Raw genomic sequence first — 21,368 nt, forward strand, 5'->3', positions numbered from 1 at the left:
TGATAGCGCCGATCGTGGGCATTGCTGCGGGGTGTCAGCTGTCATATACAGCTGACACCCGCACCCAATCACCGCGGCGCTCAGCGCAAGACCGCGGTGATCGGTCCGCCGTACTAGTACTGCGGCTGGCACAAATGCAGTGCCGGCAGCGCCGTACTAGTACGGCGGATGGCGCAAAGGGGTTAAATACGGTGATCAATAACTAGCTGTCTGTAACTAATACTGCAGGTGCTACATGGGACCCTTGTGTCTCAATAATAGGAACAAAGACCCAAGGCAATGAAGCCATAAATAGTAAAACTACCATTCCCAAAATAAATATCAAGATGGAACTTCCTGTACACTCAGTGATCTGCTCTGCCATCATTAACTATATAGCCAACAAAACATTTCAAAATATTACTACTGGAAAAAAAATTCAGATTACTACAGTCAAGAAATATAGTTTTGATTGAATAAGCCTTCATGCATTAATTGGTGTAGATACCAGGGGAGAGAGAAACACATACTGGAAGGAACATAAAAACAAATTAAAACATACTTAACTTTGAACAAATGCAATTCCCTAGACAACAGACAACCAGTACAACACCCTGTTCTCAGCAAATTATTACTTAATTATGTCACACTTCTGCCACAGAATATTTTTATGCTTAAAGCATATCTAGTAAAGTATTCATAAACCTCTTTTTGTGTGCAAGCATTTTAGTCTGAGAAAAGGGTCTATAATTAGACTTACATGTAATTACAACCAACATGTATGAAAATGTGAATGGATTACATGTACAATACTATCACTAGAATATTAAACCCACTTTAGGCTTTATGTGGATAATAGGAAAGGTGTTATCTGTTATCGTTAACTAAGGAGGTCATTTGATTTCAAATTTCTAAGTTTAAGGATATATTATGGAAAAATGTGAGGCTGGGAAATCATAAGCAGAGCCTGGGATCCCAGAAGATAAGGTAATTTACACAGCACCTGTATACCACCAAAAACTACTGACCTTGACCAAGAAGCTGGGTGGCAAGAAGTGATCTCATCTCTACTCATTATCTTAACACAAGATCAAATTAAATTTGCATAAAAAAGGTTTCATATTTTGTCACATGAACCAGAAGACCAAAAGTTACAGCTCTTAATGAATTTGGTGAATCTGACACCAGCTTGGCCGTTTTTAAAGGAATTATCCAGGAATAAGATGTTGATGACCTATCTTTGGGAAATGTCATTAACATAAGATTGATATCCTAACCCATTAGCTTCTACCAGGTCCCACAGCCACCAAAAGTTCAAAGTGTACTGACATAAAAACACCACAAGTCTGGTGGCCACTACTTCTGGTGGTTTATGTAATGTCGTTCTGTCAGTGGTCACCTTGCATCTCAAAAATGGCTACCATGGCCAGGCTTAGCATAAGCCACTCTGCTTACCAGATCCGAGGGGTTGCCATGGCCTTCAGCCTTTGACCCTGAAGCCTGTTTTTCCCTTCCTGACCAGGATTTTTTTTTCAATTCTGACCACTGTCATTTTATGAGGTCATGGATCCCACTGATTCTGAGAATGATTTTTCGTGACACATTGTACTTCATTATAGTGGTAACAATTCTTTGATGTTAATTATGGTTATTTGTGAAAAAATTGGAAATTTGGCAAAATTTTTTAAACATTTTGCAATTTTCTCATTTTTTATTTTTATGTCCTTAAATCAGAGTCAGGTCGCAAAAAATAGTAAATAAATAAAATTTTCCACATGTCTTCATTACATCAGCACTGTTTTTTAAACATTTTTTTTTGTTAGGAAGTTATAAGGGTTAAAAGTTGACTAGCGATTTCTCATTTTTACAACAAAATTTACAAAACTATTTTTTAGGGACCACTTCATATTTGAATTGACTTTGAGCGGCCTTATATGACAGAAAAAAACAAAAGTGACACCATTCTGAAAACTGCACCCCCCCAAGGTGCTCAAAACCACATTAAAGAAGTTTATTAACCCTTCAGGTGTTTTACAGGAATTATTGGAATGAGGAAGGAAAACATTTATATTTAACTTTTTTTTACAAAAATTTTCCTTTAGACCTAATTTTTTTTAACACTAGAATAACAGTAGAAAATGGACCATACCATTTGTTGTGCAATTTCTCCTGTGTATGCCGATACCCCATAATTTGGGGAAAGTAACTGTTTGGGTGCACAGCAGGGCTTGGAAGGGAAGGAGCGCCACTTGACTTTTTCAATGTAAAATTTGCTGGCATAACTAGCTGACAACATGTTGTGTTTTGAGAGCCCCTGATGTGCCTAAACAGTGGAAAGCCCCACAAGTGACACCATTTTGGAAACTAGACTCCTCAGGGGATTTATCTTCACAGAAGTTTATAATGTTGGGTCGTGAAAATAAAAAAATCATATTTTTCCAACAAAAAATACTTTTTACTCCAAATTTTGCATTTTCATAAGGGCAACATGAGAAATTACACAATACAATTTGTTTTTCAATTTCTCATAAGTGCACCTATTCCAAATATGTTTAGGAAAACTACTACTTGGGATCATGGTAGTGCTTGTAAGGGAAGGAGCGCCATCTGACTTTTTGAAAGCAAAATTTGCTTGGAATAATTAGCAGATGCCATGTCAAGTTTGGAAAGCCTCTGATGTGCCTAAACAGTGGAAACCACTACAAGTAACACCATTTTGGAAACTAGACCCCTTGGGGAACTTATCTAGATGTGTGGTGATCACCTTGAACCCACAGTTGCTTCTCAGAAGTTTATAATGTTGAGCCGTGAAAATAAAAACAAAAATGACATTTTTGTCACAAATATTTTTTTGCCTCAAATTTTGTTTTTTTCACAAGGGTAACAGAGAAAATGAACCCCAAAACTTGTTGTGCAATTACTCCAGCATACAACAATACCCCATATGTGGCTGAAAACTACTTTTGAGGCACAGTACAAAGCTCAAGAGGGAAGGAGCGCCATATTACAGTGCAGATTTTGCTGGAGTGGTTTAAGGGTGCAATGTTACAGTGGCAGAGCCCCTGAGATGCCAAAACAGCAGAACCCCATAATTAACCCCATTTTACAAACAACAACTGTCAATGAATTCATATAGGTGTGCATTGATAATATTGACATCACAGGTGGATCACAGAATTTCATACCATTAGACAGTGAAGAAAAAATAATTTACATTTTTACCACCAAGATTGTGTGTAGCCCCAAATTTTACATTTTCATAGTGGGAAATAGGTAAAACTGGTACCAAAACATGTCAGCAATTTCTGCTGAATGTTAAAAAACCCTATATATGGCTGTACATTACTGCTTAGCCACATAGCGAGACTCAAGGGGGACAAAGCGCTATTTGCGTCCTACTGCACAGATTTTCCTAGAATAGTTTGCAGACTCCATTTACAAAAATATCCTAAAAGCGAGGAAAGCATAATCTCCCCTCAAGTGACCCCTGTGGGAATTTATCTACAGGTGTAGTGATGATTTTGACTCCATGGGTGTTTTCTACAAACAAGCACTAGTGGATGTTGCAGTGACCAGTACATTATGACCAAATTATGCTTCTGGAAACATGCACCCGTAAATTAGTCGAGCTCTCATCACTACAGAAATGCCAAACATGTGGGCGCTAAGTAAGGTTTAGCCACACTGGCTGACTCAGAAGGGAGGGGGAATTTGCTGAATTCCTTTTGAGAGGCGAGGAGCCATTTTGCTTTTCCAGAGCCTTTATACTACCAATAATGTGGAAGCCCCCTATATTTCCATTGACAGAAGAGGGACCTAAGTGGGGACTTCTTTTTGTGTGAATTGAGTTGAAGCTTTGATTGGAAACATTTTACATGACATTTTGTATAACTAAATGATCACATTTATCCGGTGCTCTATGCTGAGCACTTACTTCGGGGTTCCCATCTAAATCTCTGACCGACATGATTCAGAAAAGAACTCCAAGTGATCCATTCACTATAATGAGGCAGCAGAGTTACTCTGGACTTCTTCTACCCCTGTTCAGCATTTTTTCAGAAGTGCACAAAACTATGGCCGACGGTGCTTTTATGCAGGCCTAAAAAGACGGGACTTCACTGGATCACAGGTTCTATGGCATCCACAGTGCCTCAATCTACCTCATTGTGGGGAATCTTCTGCAAGAGGTTTCATCTGAGTCACGTATTTCAGAGATTTACATGAAAATTCCTGTGTGAGCGCTCAGCACTAGTGTTGAGAATTACGATACCGCAGGTATCGGGTATCGGCTGATACTTGCGGTATCGGAATTCCGATACCGAGATCCGATACTTTTGTGGTATCGGGAATCGGTATCGGGATTAATATCAATGTGTAAAATAAAGAATTAAAATAAAAAATAGGGATATACTCACCTATCCGGCGGCCCCTGGACTTTACCGCCGTAACCGGGAGCCGTTGTACCTAAGAATGCGCGCTTGAAGGGCCTTAGATGATGTCACGGAGCTCTGATTGGTCCGTAGCGGTCGCGTGACCGCTATGCGACCAATCACAAAGCCGTGACGTCACCTAAGGTCTTTCAAGCGCTTGAAATACCTTAGAAGACGTCCGCAGCTTCTGATTGGTCGCGTAGCGGTCGCGTGACCGCTACGCGACCAATCACAAAGCCGTGACGTCATCTAAGGCCCTTCAAGCGCGCATTCTTAGGTACAACGGCTCCCAGTTACGGCGGTAAAGTCCAGGGCGCGTCAGAGGGTGAGTATATCCCTATTTTTTATTTTAATTCTTTCTTTTACACATTGATATGGATCCCAGGGCCTGAAGGAGAGTTTCCTCTCCTTCAGACCCTGGGAACCATACAGGATACCGTCCAATACTTGGTGTCCCATTGACTTGTATTGGTATCGGGTATCGGATTAGATCCGATGCTTTGCCGGTATCGGCCGATACTTTCCGATACCGATACTTTCAAGTATCGGACGGTATCGCTCAACACTACTCAGCACAGGATAAATGTGAGCCGAACCTTACTGCAAACTTTGGCAGGAAGAATGAACAAATCAACAACGGGTGAAGATTTGGTTTTATTTATTTTTTACAGCTTTCCTCATGTGGCATAAGTGATTAGGTGACTTTATTCTTTTGGTCTTTTTTATGTTTGTTTACTGTCATATACTAAAAAACACTTTTATTGCAAAAACTAGTTTTACATTGCCATATTTAGACAGTTATCATTGTTCTATATTTCGGCTAACAGAGTCATGTGACAGCTTCTTTTCTGTGGGAAAAAAAATATTATTTTTGCATAGCTTTATTATGTGAGCTGTAATTTTTAAATTTTTCCGCTGACACAGCTTTATGGTTGCCTTTTTTTTGCGGGACAAGATGTTGCTTTCAGTGGTACCATTTTTAATTACATTATTTTTTTATCGCGTTTTATTGCACTTTTTGTTTGGCGATATCATGATAAAGTATAGCTTTTTGCCAAGTTTTTTTTTCCTTTTTTACGTGGTCACTGAAGGGGTTAACTAGTGGTAATTACTAAAAACATAACATAAATAACTTTTAATAAAGTATTGTATCAATTGATTGAAGTAGCACATATAGTCTTCACTCGTCTCTTTATTTTTGGATTTTAATTGATTCCTTTTGTTATTTTAGCATGCTATTGCCCTTTTTAGTGTGGTATAGAGCTATAGTGCTTTAGAACAGCCATTGAAAATGAAACATTTTACCGGATACCATATTTTCAATTATTTTTAGATTTAACAATCAATTTTAGTTTGATTTTGTGCTCTGTAAGCACAATAAAAAAAACTGCAACAAAACAAACAATTCATTACAAGAAGTGCTTCACTGTCTAAATTAAAAAGCCTAAAATGTGTTCCGTGTGATTAGCATTTTCTCAACTGTAACCAAGCAACAAGACGTCAAAGATTTTGCAATTAAGACCTCTAAAGATTCAGGTCAGCAACCTTCTCTCTGATTTATAGAAACGTTACATTTCATTGTGGGAGCATTCATTCCTGCACAGGTCTAGCAACTATGTATAGGTGAGCCAGTCAATAAAGAAAATGAAATGTTCCTTAAGATTAAAGCACACCTAGGATATTCTTATATCACTTAAATCTTGTTAAAGGGCCAAAAAAGTTATTTGCGTCATTTTTTTGTAGAAAAAAATATTTTTTTATTTTTTATGCATTTAAATTAGTTTTTTACATATTTTAAAGGCCTGCACACATGAAATTATATTTAAGATAGCATAATTATACATTAGGAAAATGCTACAAATGAGAATTTGAGCATAGAAAACCACAGCAAATTAAAATGCCAGCCATGTGGAGGTGGTTTGAACAAATATTTTAATCCTGTGGAGTTTTTTCATATGAAAATAGCAGTGGGTTTGCAGCAAAATCTGAAGTAAATCCATGTTACACATTCAAATTTCACATCACGCTCGCTGAGGTTTCATGCAATAGAGATGCAATCAGGTTTGTTAGAACGCAGAGCCTAAATATAGCTCATATGCCATGGCATGTAAAAGTTTGGGCACCCCTAGTCCAAATTACTGTTATTGTGAACAGTTAAGCAAGTTGAAGATTAAATCGTCTCTAAATGGCATACAGTTAGACATGACACATTTCATTTGTATTTTAGTCAAAAAAAGATACATATTGTCATTTTTACATTTTAAAAATTCTGAAAAGGAAATTAGGCAAATGCAGAATTTTGACACCTTTGGAAATGTGTGTGCTTAGAAAACTTTGACCAAGGCTTCTGACCTTATTTAGCCTGTTAGGGTTATGGCTGGTTCACTATCATTGTTAGCAAAGGTTAGGAGATGCCAATTTCCCAGCTTTATAAACACTCAGCCTCCGCTAACCTTGTGCCAAAAAACAGCAGTCATGGGTTCTTCTAAGCAGCTGCAAATGAAAATGGTAAATGTCCAGAAAGCAGGAGAAGGCTATAAGAAGACAGAAAAGCATTTTCAAGATGCCCTTTACTCAGTTCAAAATGTAATTAAGAAATGGCTGTTAAAAAGAACAATGGAGATCAAGATAAGGTGTGAAAGACCAAGCAACATTTCAGTGAGAGCTGCTCGTAGGATTGCTAGAGAGGCAAATCAGAACCCCAACTGCAAAAGACCTTAAAAAAAATTAGCAGACTCTGGAGTCATGGTACATTGTTCTACTGTTTAGAGACACTTGCACAAATATGGTTTTCAAGGAAGAGTCATCAGAAGACAACCTCTCCTGTGTCCTCACCATAAAATTCTGCATCAGAAGTATGAAAAAAACAGCTAAATAAGCCTGATGCATTTTGGAAACAAGTCCTGTGGACTGATGAAGTTAAAATAGATCTTTTTGGCCATAATGATCAAAGGTATTTGAGAAAAAAGTGCACAGAATATCAGGAAAAGAACATCTCACCAACCATTAAGCATGGGGGTGGATCAATCATGCTTTTGGGTTGTGTTGCAGCCAAGAGCACAAGGAAAATTTCACGAGTAGAGTAAAGAATTGATTCAATTAAATTTCAACAAATTCTTGATGCAAACGTAACACCATCTGTAAAAAAGCTGAAGTTGAAAAAAGAATATTCATGAAACTGGACTATTTCTTCATTTATCGTTTCAAAAATGATATCTGTATTTAAACATCAGAAGCAAGTGTGCTTTTAGAAAATAAAGAAGGGTTCCAGTATCCGTTGTTTCAGATGCTGCACAGCTTGTATCTTCACAGCATAGACCACCACATTATGGGTGTCAGGTCAAAGCATTCCTACATGAACAGTTTCCTGGAAAGTGAATTGGTCATCGTGGGACAGATAAATGGCCACCAAGGTTTCCCGATCTGACCCCCTTAGACTTTTATCTTTGGGGTCATCTGAAGGCAATTGTCTATGCTGTGAAGATACAAGATGTGCAGCATCTGAAACAACGGATACTGGAAGCCTGTGCCAGCATTTCTTCTGTGGTGTTGCTATCAGTGTGTCAAGAGTGGGAGAAGAGGGTTGCATTGACAATCCAACACAATGGGCAGCACTTTTAACACATTTTATAAGTGGTCATAAACTTGTAAATAACTCATGAAAGAATCAAGTTATGATAAAACCAAGCACAACATTGTTTATCTTGTGAAATTCTCAATAAGTTTGATGTGTCACATGACCCTCTTCCCATTGAAAAAATAAAGCTGGGTCCAAAATGGCTGACTTCAAAATGGCCACCATAGTCACCACCCATTTTGAAAAGTTTCCCCCTCCCATATACTAATGTGCCACAAACAGGAAGCTGATATCACCAACCATTCCCATTTTATTAAGGTGTATCCATATAAATGGGGCACCCAGTAGATCCAGGTAATGTTTCCACTCTAGACTGGCATCTTTTTTAAATGTAAAAATCAGTTGGTCCTTACACTAAGTGGAGATGTGCTGAAATATCAGCTGCTTAGTAGTGGGTGCACTGGTGGCCGGACCCGGACTGATCTGCTAATGATGATTGACCTATCCTGTGTAGTGATGAGCAAATAGTATTGTTGCTTGGGTGATCTCCGAGTATTTGTTAGTGCTCGGAGATTTTGTTTTGGTCACCTCAGCTACATGATTTACGGCTGCTAGTCAGGCTGAATTTATGTGAGGAATGCCTGTTTGTTAGGGGATTCTCACATGTATTCAGGCTGTCCAGCAGCCGTAAATCATGCAGCTGAGGAGACCAAAACTAAATCTCCGAGCACTAACAAATACTCGGAGATCAACCGAGCATGCTCAGGGAGACCCGAGCAACAATGCTTTTCACTCATCACTAATCCTGTGTAATATTTAATATTAATTTAATTGGAACATTGATTGCAACATCTATATATATAAGAGGCATCGTGATTACTCGCTAATCCCGCCCCCTGCACAGTAGCTCCACCCCCCACACATCACCACACATAATCCTGTCCCCCACCCCATTACCACACACAATCCGCACCACATTACCACACACAATCCGCACCACATCACCACACACAATCCTGCCCCCCACAAATCCCACCCCTCAACACATCACCATACGTAATCCTGCCCCTTGAACACATCACCACACATAATCCCGCCCCTTCAACACATCACCACACATAATCCCGCCCCCAACACATCACCACACAATCCTGCCCCCCAACACATCACCACACATAACACTGGTCAACAGCATTTTTGGTGCCAAAGATATTTCATCGAATTTAGGGTATTTTTGGGGTGCTGATTCTGAATATGTCATCAGTTTTGCCAGATTGGCTCAAGTTTTTGAGATTTTTGGTATCTTATTTATAGCACTTGTTGGTAAAAGCGACGCATCATCTCATTAATTTCTTTGGATTAGTACTTGAACTGAGCAGTTCTCAATATAGTTTTGTGTTAATTAGTGTTCTAAAAGTTTGTTCATAGCTTGATTTTTGCACTAACTTTATGTTGTTGTCTGTTTTCCAGTGAAAAGCATGAACTCATCAAGAAGAAGTTGTCTTAACGATCCAGACTCATTCTGTTACATTTGTGGTGAATACACACTGCCAAAACATAGAAGAAACATAACAGACTTCGTAAAAAAAGTGTATTTTGCCTATTTTGGGGTTATGCTTGGGGACCAAGACAAGTTTTGGGCACCACACATAGTGTGCAAAGCATGTATCGAATTATTACGAAAATGGAGCAAAGGACAAAGAAAAAGCTTCAAATTTGGTGTTCCAATGGTGTGGAGAGAGCCAAAAAATCATCATGATGACTGTTATTTATGGTAAACACAGGTACAGGCACATCTTCACAATGAGGGACAGGCCTTCTTGCAGATTCCATGTTACTCCCATTTTCGTTTCTTATGCTTATTGAATCCTTGCACTTGCACTGCACAGAAATAACAGTCATCATGATGATTTTTTGGCTCTCTCCACACCATTGGAACACCAAATTTGAAGCTTTTTCTTTGTCCTTTGCTCCATTTTCGTAATAATTCGATACATGCTTTGCACACTATGTGTGGTGCCCAAAACTTGTCTTGGTCCCCAAGCATAACCCCAAAATAGGCAAAATACACTTTTTTTACGAAGTCTGTTATGTTTCTTCTATGTTTTGGCAGTGTGTATTCACCACAAATGTAACAGAATGAGTCTGGATCGTTAAGACAACTTCTTCTTGATGAGTTCATGCTTTTCACTGGAAAACAGACAACAACATAAAGTTAGTGCAAAAATCAAGCTATGAACAAACTTTTAGAACACTAATTAACACAAAACTATATTGAGAACTGCTCAGTTCAAGTACTAATCCAAAGAAATTAATGAGATGATGCGTCGCATTTACCAACAAGTGCTATAAATAAGATACCAAAAATCTCAAAAACTTGAGCCAATCTGCCAAAACTGATAGCATATTCAGAATCAGCACCCCAAAAATACCCCAAATTCATTAAAATATTTTGGACACCAGAAAAAAAATTTTTTTTTGTTGACCTGTGTAATCTGGCCCCCCACCCCATTACCACACATAATACAGCCCCCCACCCCATCACCACACATAATCCCGCCCCTCACCACATATAATCCCGCCCCTTCAACACATCACCGCACATAATCCCACCCCCAACACATTACCACACATAATCCTGCACCCCACTCCATCAAAACACACAATCCTGCCCCCCACCACATTACCACAGATAATCCCACCCCCTCACCACATTACCACATATAATCCCACCCCCACCACATTACCACACATAATACCGCCCCCACCACATCACCACACATAATCCTGCTCCCCACCACATTACCACACATAATCCCGCCACACCACGACATCACCACACATAATCTCGCACCCACCATATCACCACACATAATACCACCCCCACCACATTACCACACATAATCCTGCCCCCCACCACGTTAACACACATAATTTTGACCAACCACATTACCACACATAATCCTGCCCACCCACCACATCACCACACATAATTCCACCCCCCACTTCATCACCACACATAATCCCGCCCCCACCACATCACCACACATAATCCCACCCCCACCACATCACAACACATAATCCCACCCCCCACCACATCACCACACATAATCTCGCCACCCCACCACAGATAATCCCGCCCCCCACCACATTACCACACATAATCCCACCCCCACCACATTACCACACATAATCCCGACCCCACCACATTACCACACATAATCCCACCCTATCACCACACATAAATCACCACACATAATCCCGCCCTCCCACCCAATCACCACACATAATCCCACCATTCTCCACATCACCACACATAATCCTGCCCCCCACCACATTACCACACATAATCCCGCCCTCCCACCACATTGCCACACATAATCCCACCCCCCACCACATCACCACACATAATACCACCCCCCAACAAATCACCACACATAATCCCGCCCCCCACCACATTACCACACATAATCCCGCCCCCACCACATTACTACAGATAATCCTGCCCCACCACATTACCACACATAATCCCACCCCCCACCACAGATAATCCCTCCCCCCACCACATTACCACATATAATCCCGCCCCCACCACATTACCACACATAATCCCGCCCCCAACAAATCACCACACACAATCCTGCCCCCCACCACATTACCACACATAATCCCGCCCCCCACCACATTACCACACATAATCCTAACCCCCACCCCATCACCACACATAATCCCACCCCCCCACCCCATTACCACACATAATTCCGCCCCCACTCCATTACCACACATAATCCTGCCCCCCACCCTATTACCACACATAATCCCGCCCCAACACATCACCACACTATTGTTATTAACTTTATTTTAAGTTAATTTACCACCTGCGTAAGCGCTATTGAATGTTGTCATTATTTACTTTAGTTTAATCACCAGCTGCATTAATTAGATAGCAATGAGTGTGCAGAGTGTTAGCTGGCTGGAAACATCTAGTTATTAATAATTGCAACAAAGTGTGAGTGTGCAAAATTGTATTTTAACAACATGCACAAGTTTTGAAAGTATATAGTTCTTTTACCTTTAAAAAAATAACAAATAAGGCAAAAATATATAAAAACATATATATATTTTTCTTATCTATCTCATAAGTGAGAAGGCACATTTTCACAAATCCACACAAGCCTTGGTTTCATTATTTTTATTCAGTAGAAAAATTAGCTCAGAGATGTACTAAACTGCCCTCTTTATTTGAAGTGTGTGAAGATTAAGAAAAATCTGTTTTTACAGCGCTGAACTGCAGTGTATCACAGATCAATCATTTCACACATTTTCATCATCATGTCACACTGACTCTGCAGGTCTAGCACCTCACTTACAGTTGAATTTTTGTATTACTACTAGACTGGATTTCTTTTTCCCGTAATAATAAAGACCTTCAATTAAAAACTGCATTTTGTGTTTAACTGTGCTACATTTGTCTAAAATTTAAAATTGTTGGGTGATCTGAAACATTTAAGTGTGACAAACATGCAAGAAAATAGAAAATCAGGAATAAAGCAAACACTTTTTCACACAACTGTATGTGTAGTGAGCTATGCACTCTGACATCCTATCCCTAGGCTGCAAAATAATTAAATGTCTGCTACTTTCTGTGTCCTCATCTTTTAAAATCCCTGTGATAATCCCCCCTGAGTGGCTGCACTAGACCATGTGATGTGATAGCAGTAAAGGCATAATGATGAAGCCTTCTCAGGGACGTCATGAGGCTGCTTTGGCTGATGCAATCTTTAGCAATGTGTGAAATGGAATTATTTTTATTTTTGTGATCCTTGCTAATCAAATCACATATTGTATTTGCCTGGGAATTCGGAGTAAAGTCGATTTGTAGCCGATTGCTCTGCTCATCTCTACAGAAAACCACTTTTTTAATTTTCAATCTGTCAGGACTGGTAAATCCCAGTTTGCATAAGCACCTTTGCTCAAAATTGCTAACATTTCTATTGATGTCTATGGAAGTCCCCATTGGCAGGTCTCACTCAAGCCCCTAAAGTACATTGCATTTTACCCATTCTTGAAGTATATGCAAAGCTGCAAGAATTTTTTGCTACCTCCCTTTTAATTATGTAGGCTTTAGCTGTATTAAGTTGCTTTCTTTCTCTCTACATGGATTAGTTTTCTCTCTTTCAGGACATGTCTGTATTTATCTGAATATAGATATTGTGCAAGCATGAAACAGATGCATCCTGGAAACAAGTGTCAAATTTAGTGAAAAACAAGTCAGCTAATTAATATAGTCATGAAACATAATAAGGCAAAAGATCACAGACCAACACAACTCTTTCCTAACAGTAAAACGTATACAGAATAATCTTTTAGGACATCCATATTCATTACAAGTGCCTAAAAGGAATTATAGTTTTAAATAGCACTTTCAACCAATGTAGAGAGATATCACACAAAATTCTTACATTTCCAGTATCTGCATTTTTTTGTTATACATTTCACTAATAACTCAAATCACTTTTAATTGTGGCATGGCATACAGAATATAAAATTATTCCAGTCTCCATAGCATCCGTATAATAATTGAATTTGTCTTGGCAATGAAACTGCTTCTAATTTTGTAAAACTTCTGAAGTTTCACTAAGTACTTATAATATTCAGCTGCACATACAAAGGTCCTTCCAGGAGAATCTGATTTGTGGAATGAATTAATATAATAGACATATAAATCCCTAACATCACTTTCAGAATTTAATTAATTAGCACTCTGGACCTTAATATGTTTATGTATATTAACTGAAAGGCAATTAGTCACAAAGAAAATAAAAAGAAAATACTACTGAATAACTTGTAGACATTGAAGCCTGGTCTTCATATTTGTTCTATTTAATTTACTAAATTTGAAATATTAAGTAACTAGTGAAAATTTTATAGAACAGTGAAATGAATGGATTCCTCTCTCCTGAAATGTATACTTGGACATCAGGATTTAAAACAAATAAACTTGCTCTAGTCTGCTGAAAAAGTGGATGTAGACAAAATGAGTCTAACAAATGAGTTAAATAGAATCTGCCTTCCTATGAATGGTCGGCGCTCATAGCAAGTGAGCATTTCTGCTACACACAAGCAATCTGAGCATTGCCTCTGTGTAGCAGAGGCGATCAATGTTCTGCAGCTTCTAGTCTCCCACGGAGACTATTGAAGCATGTAAAAAGTAAAAAAAAGTTTTAAAAACTATTTTAAAAATAAAAAAATATAAAAGTTTAAATCATTCCCCTTTCGCCCCATTTAAAATAAAACAATAAAAAAAATCAAATATACAAATATTTGGTATTGTCAAGTTCAGAATCACCCGATCTATCAATATAAAAAATAATTAATCTGATAGTTAAGAGGCGTCATGAGAAAGAAAATTCAAAATACCAAAATTAAGTTTTTTTGGTCACGGCTATAATGCAATAAAATGCAATAACGGGATATCAAACATTGTATCTACACTAAAATTGTATCAATAAAAATGTCAGCTCAGCGTTCCAAAAGAAAAGCCCTCACCCAGTCCCAGATCACAAAAAATGGAGACGCTACAGGTCTCGGAAAATGACGCCCTTTTTTAAAAAAATTTTGAATTTTTTTTTCACCACTTACACAATAAAAAGCCTATACATGTTTGATGTGTGTGAACACATAATGACCTGTAGAATCATAATGTCAATTTTAGCATTTAGTGAACGTGGTAAAAAAACAAACTGTTTTCACCGCACTCGTAATTTTTTTTCCTAACTTCCAGTATACAATATGTTAAAAAATGGTGTCTTTCAAAAGTACAACTTGTTCCACAAAAACAAGTCCTCACATGGATATATTGACGGAAAAATAAAAAAACGTATGACTTTGAGAAGAATATGGAGCAAAAAACGAAAATGCAAAAACGGAAAATGGCCCGGGGGTTAAGGGGTCAATATAATTTGAAATACCAACAAAAAAAAATCCTCATTAATAACTAAATCTTAGCCCCCACATTACTCTTTTGCAGACCTTAAAACAATGCTGATGATACTTATGAAATTGTGCTACGAGATCTTTTTCTTTATCTGCAAAAGGGTGGAAGTACACCAACATTTGGGGCTAAACTCAGGACTGGAAAAGAAGGAAAAATTAAAAATCTGATACTTGTGATATTTACTGCATTAAATGCATTAAGAGATGATGTCATTGCCATGCACCTGAAATGATGTACCATAGTTTCTTTATCATACACATGTCTGTAGGGGTCAAACGATTAGACTTGCAAAATGTAACCTCACTTATATTTCCCAGCACAATATGTCTAACATATGCTTATGATAGTTAAAGGGAACCTGTCACCCCGTTTTTTCCGTATGAGATAAAAATACTGTTAAATAGGGCCTGAGCTGTGCATTACAATAGTGTATTTTGTGGACCCCGATTCCCCACCTATGCTGCCGAAATACGTTACCAAAGTAGTCGTTTTCGCCTGTCAATCAGGCTGGTCTGGTCAGATGGGCGTGGTGTTTTCCCCCAGATCTTGCTTAGTTTTCCGTTGGTGGCGTAGTGGTGTGCGCATGCCCAAGTCCACAGGGGAGGGAAAATAGCGCGATCTGCGCTATTCCCCTGGTGATCGGTGGGGGCGGCCATCCTCCTGTGGCCGAGCGTGCACAGATCGAGTGCTCTGCTGCCCGGGGCTTCAGGAAAATGGCCGCTGGATGCCGCGCGTGCGCAGATGGAGATGCAAACTCTGCTTCAGGAAAATGGCCTCCGCGATCTCCATCTGCGCACGCGCGGCATCCGGCGGCCATTTTCCTGAAGCCCCGGGCAGCAGAGCACTCGATCTGCGCACGCGCGGCCACAGGAGGATGGCCGCCCCCACCGATCACCAGGGGAATAGCGCAGATCGCGCTATTTTCCCTCCCCTGTGCAGTGGATTCTGGACTTGGGCATGCGCACACCACTACGCCACCAACGGAAAACTAAGCAAGATCTGGGGGAAGACACCACTGGAAATTCCTTTACCTCATAGTCCAACCCATTAGCAAAGTGGGAATCAATTAATTCTATTTTCCACTGAGGGCTATCTACCACTCAAACGCTCAGTGCATATTTCTTGCTATATGCTTTGCTTATCTTGAATAAAGTGCATTCCATAGAGGTGTGATAGTTTTCTTGCAGTATCTATAATGTATAGATATTAGGGATGCATTTAAGAAATGTGATTTTCAGCTGATAAGTACAATTCTGTAAGATCCAAGTTTTAGTTGAAGGGCGATTAAATAAAACATAATCTTAGCAAGGCTTTAAGCCCAATAATTAGGACTCAAGAGCCACAGCTTTACATCGACTTGACAAAACTATTTCCATAATATGTCTTAAAAAAAAACGACCCTTTTCTTTCTGGGACCAATCTGTAAAGATATGGTAATCCACTATTATAGGGGAATCATCAACTTGCTCCTATCAATTGAGCAATAAAACTGAGACCGTCATCTTTATTTTTGCTTTAAGCCTCTATAAAATATGCATTTAACAGCAGGAAGAAAACACTGTGATAATACTAGCTATATTATTATAAGAATGAGAACGCAGCAAGACCAATTAATTAGATGAACATTTTGGTCTTTTTTTACTAAAGTTTGAGTCACGGGTAGTGTTGAGCATTCCGATACCGCAAGTATCGGGTATCGGCCGATATTTGCTGTATCGGAATTCCGATACCGAGTTCCGATATTTTTGTGATATCGGAAATCGGAATCGGAAGTTCCCAGTGTGTGGTTCCCAGGGTCTGGAGGAGAGGAGACTCTCCTTCAGGCCCTGGGATCCATATTCATGTAAAAAATAAAGAATAAAAATAAAAAATATGGATATACTCACCCTCGGACGGCCCCTGGCTCTCACCGCTGCAAGCGTCTGCCTCCGTTCCTAAGAATGCAGTGAGTGTAGGACCTGCGATGACGTCGCCGCTTGTGATTGGTCGCGTGAGAAATCACAAGCCGCGACGTCATCGAAGGTCCTTCACTCTGCATTCTTAGGAACGGAGGCTGCCGGTTACATCGCTAAGGTCCAGGGTCCGCCGGAGGGGTGAGTATATCCATATTTTTTATTTTTATTCTTTATTTTTTACATGAATATGGATCCCAGGGCCTGAAGGAGAGTTTCCTCTCCTTCAGACCCTGGGAACCATCCAGGATACCTTCCGATATTTGTGTCTCATTGACTTGTATTGGTATCGGGTATCGGTATCGGCGAGATCCGATATTTTGCCGGTATCGGCCGATCCAATCCGATACCGATACTTTCGAATATCGGAAGGTATCGCTCAACACTAGTCACGGGGTTACTGCGACAGTGAGTAGCCAGCAGATCGCAGCACCAGATTGCTCCTACTCCTGCGTTTATGCTGCATGGCTTGGGGGAGAGGTGTTTATATGAGAAGGCGTTTTGGAGGAGTTATCTGTGGCTGTTGCGTGGTTTTTAAGTGTGATAATTCCCTTCCCTCCTCTTACTTTGGTTTCTCTCCCATCCTCCAGTCCCCGATGCATTCCTCTGTTACATGTGATTGAATATTTGTATGCTTGCTATTTTCAGTTTACCCTTGTTTGTGTTACCTTGTTTGTCCGGTGGGTGTACTGTGGTGCACTGCTACTCCCCTGTTCCCTGGGTGCGGGAAGGGAAGAGACAGAGGGCTGATTCAGGAAAAAAGGCAAGGGTGGTGGCCCCTGCATCTTCACATTTAGAAGTATCCTAGGGAATAGGGCGAGCTAGGGTGCCCCCTAGTGGTAGGGACAGGGAAGTAGCCCCTGGTCCCGCGTCAACTGACAGCCGTGACAGCTTGAACCCAATTTCTAATTTCTGCTTTTTTTTGTTTCTTTTTTGTCTTGTGGTATTCATTGACTATTTTTATGTCATAACTCTACAAATTCTCTTTGGTTTAGTATTTGACCTTTTTTTTCATTTTTATAGCTCAAAAAGTTACATGATCAGCTAAACTGACATTTGGTCTCTATGTAAAGTTTTAACCCCTTCATGACCTTGGGATTTTCCGTTTTTCCGTGTTCGTTTTTCGCTCCCCTTCTTCCCAGAGCCATAACTTTTTTATTTTTCCGTCAATATGGCCATTTGAGGGCTTGTTTTTTGCAAAACAAGCTGTACTTTTGAACGACATCATTGGTTTTACCATGTCGTATACTAGAAAATGGGAAAAAAATTCCAAGTGCGGTGAAATAGCAATAAAAGTGCAATCCCACACTTGTTTTTTGTTTGGCTTTTTTACTAGGTTCACTAAATGCTACAACTAACCTGCTATTATGATTCTCCAGGTCATTACAAGTTCATAGACACCTAACATGTCTAGGTTATTTTTTATCTAAGTGGTGAAAAAAAATTACAGACTTTGCTAAAAAAAAAAAATTGTGCCATTTTCCGATACCCGTAGAGTCTCCATTTTTCATGATCTGGGTTTGGGTGAGGGCTTACTTTTTGCGTGCCGAGCTGGTGTTTTTAATGATACCATTTCGGTGCAGATGCATTCTTTTGTTCGCCCGTTATTGCATTTTAATTCAATGTTGAGGCGACCAAAAAAACGTAATTGTGGCGTTTCAAATTTTTTTCTCACTACGCTGTTTAGCGATCAGGTTAATGTTTTTTTTTTATTGATAGATCGGACGATTCTGAACGTGGCGATACCAAATATGTGTAGGTTTGATTTTTGTATTGATTTATTTTGAATGGGGCGAAAGGGGGGGGTGATTTAAACTTTTATATTTTTTTTACTTTTTTCACATTTTTTTTAACTTCTTTTTTTTACTTTTGCCATGCTTCAATAGCCTCCATGGGAGGCTAGAAGCTGGCACAACTCGATCTGCTCTGCTACATAGCATTGATCATCAGATCGCTGCTATGCAGCAGAATTGCAGGTGTGCTATGAGCGCCGACCACAGGGTGGCGCTCACAGCTATCCGGGATCAGTAACCTTGGACGTACTATCCCGTCCGAGGTCAGAAAGGGGTTAAACACAAACTTCTATCTGCTTTTATTAGACTTGGACCATAGCATTCCCAAGATAAAAGGGCAATATATGGAGTTGAATTGTTACTACAGCCCAGTGAAAGGCTAAGGAAACACCATTGTATTTTCTCTTATCTGAGCGAATTGGGTTAAGTTAATCACTCTCTTATCAAACTCAGAGTGTGATCATAGTGTGATCTGGTTTTCTCTGATGAAGAGAATAAGGAAACAAAATGCCTCCTTCTCCATTCTGTTAGTCCGCAAAAATTAGATTGAGCTCAGATGTCATCTGAGTACAGTACGATTTTTTTTCTATGGACTCATTGACTTGCATGGCTAAGTGCGATATGAATATCGGATGCAAATCAATCATGTTACAATTTTTTTCCTCGGACAGACTTTGCCCTTTTGTTCTAAAGTCTATGAAGTTTATGAAGGTCGACTCTTCCACAAAAAGCACGAGTTGACTCCTTTATTTCCCTATAAACATTTATTGTACATGTAAGTACATGTTAGTAGGGAGATGGATGTAAGAAGATGCTGGACATAATTTTCAAAGAAAACAATTGGATCTAAGGAGCTGAATTTCAACTTATTAAGCCAGCTTTAAGCATGAATGGGTTAGTTTCATCTTATTGATCGTTGTGGGTCCTACTGCTGGGACCTTCAGTGATCTAGAGAATGGGATCTGGAATCACATGAACAGGGTTCCACGTGACCCTCTTGAATTGAGTAGAGATGTGCTTAATACTTGTCTATGGAACTCCTGGAAAAAGCTGAGAGCTGTAGTCTGCTTTCTACAGCAGACCCGTAGACAATAAATGGAGCAGAGGTCAAGTATGCGCTCCTCTACTCTATCCAAGATGTGGCTCTGCAGAGCCTGGTTCTCTGTGGTTTCAGACTGCCATTTTCAGGATTGATGGGGGTCCAGTGATGGATAATTTATCTCTGACTGAGCCATCTGCCCGTGAAACACTGCCCTACATCTACACTACTGTCATACATAGTATGCAGCTGTGGCCTCTCAATCAAGAAGGTGGATCCATCAGGAGATTTCACACAATACTTTGGAGGAGGGGCCCTCTGTCTGTGATTAGTGTATAGGCCCCGTCTCACATAGCGATTTACCAATGATCACGACCAGCGATACGACCTGGCCGTGATCGTTGGTAAGTCGTTGTGTGGTCGCTGGGGAGCTGTCACACAGACCGCTCTCCAGCGACCAACGATCAGGGGAACGACTTTGGCATCGTTGAAACTGTCTTCAACGATGCCGAAGTCCCCCTGCAGCACCCGGGTAACCAGGGTAAACATCGGGTTACTAAGCGCAGGGCCGCGCTTAGTAACCCGATGTTTACCCTGGTTACCAGCGTAAATGTAAAAAAAAAAAAACAGTACATACTTGCCATCTGATGTCCGTCAGGTCCCTTGCCGTCTGCTTCCTGCTCTGACTGAGCCGCCGTACAGTGAGAGTAGAGCGCAGCGGTGACGTCACTGCTGTGCTCTCGCTGTACGGCCGGATCTCAGTCAGTGTGGGAAGCAGACGGCAAGGGACCTGACGGACATCAGATGGCAAGTATGTACTGTTTGTTTTTTTTTACATTTACGCTGGTAACCAGGGTAAACATCGGGATACTAAGCGCGGCCCTGCGCTTAGTAACCCGATGTTTACCCTGGTTACCAGTGAAGACATCGCTGGATCGGTGTCACACACACCGATTCAGCGATGTCAGCGGGACCTCAGCGACCAAAAAAAGGTCCAGGCCATTCCGACACGACCAGCGATCTCACAGCAGGGGCCTGATCGCTGGTACGTGTCACACATAGCGAGATTGCTACTGAGGTCGCTGTTGCATCACAAAACTTGTGACTCAGCAGCGATATCGCTAGCGATCTCGCTATGTGAGACGGGGGCTTAAGCCTCTTAACATTTAAGTCATTCTCAGGCTATAGCTTTTCACTGCCATGATTAAAATGCCAGACTTGTAATGTTGAAGGCAGAAACACAAAAAGTGAGCAACTAGCTACTCTGTTATGTAAGGGAGAATTGTATACTCCTAAAAACCCAATAGTATACTTTTTCACAATCACATTGTATGGCAATACATAAGTTTATTCCAACATACTGTAGATAAAAGAGAATCTGAACAGTAAAAGTCATAGATGTTTTTCATGAACTTCCAAAAAAATAACGACACCAAAACACAATAAACGCATTTATATTAAACATTTTTTAAATAAATTGTGCAAAAATTATTATGCTAGTGAGTAAAAAATGGTGCCTTAAAAACCAATAGCTCTTCATCCAAAATATATTTATTACATTTGATAACATTTTTATATATGTGTTTAAGGTTCTATTCACA

At 40.0% G+C, this 21,368-nt stretch overlaps 1 protein-coding gene across 2 annotated transcripts in view; it reads right to left on the reverse strand.

Annotated features, from left to right (window-relative positions):
* The window catches only part of COL19A1 (collagen type XIX alpha 1 chain), a 1,614,879-nt gene that overhangs the window by 1,507,288 nt on the left and 86,223 nt on the right, over positions 1-21,368 (reverse strand). The window lies entirely within an intron of this gene.

The sequence above is a fragment of the Ranitomeya variabilis genome, chromosome 2 (genome assembly GCF_051348905.1).
Source record: "Ranitomeya variabilis isolate aRanVar5 chromosome 2, aRanVar5.hap1, whole genome shotgun sequence".
In the NCBI taxonomy this organism is placed as follows: domain Eukaryota; kingdom Metazoa; phylum Chordata; class Amphibia; order Anura; family Dendrobatidae; genus Ranitomeya; species Ranitomeya variabilis.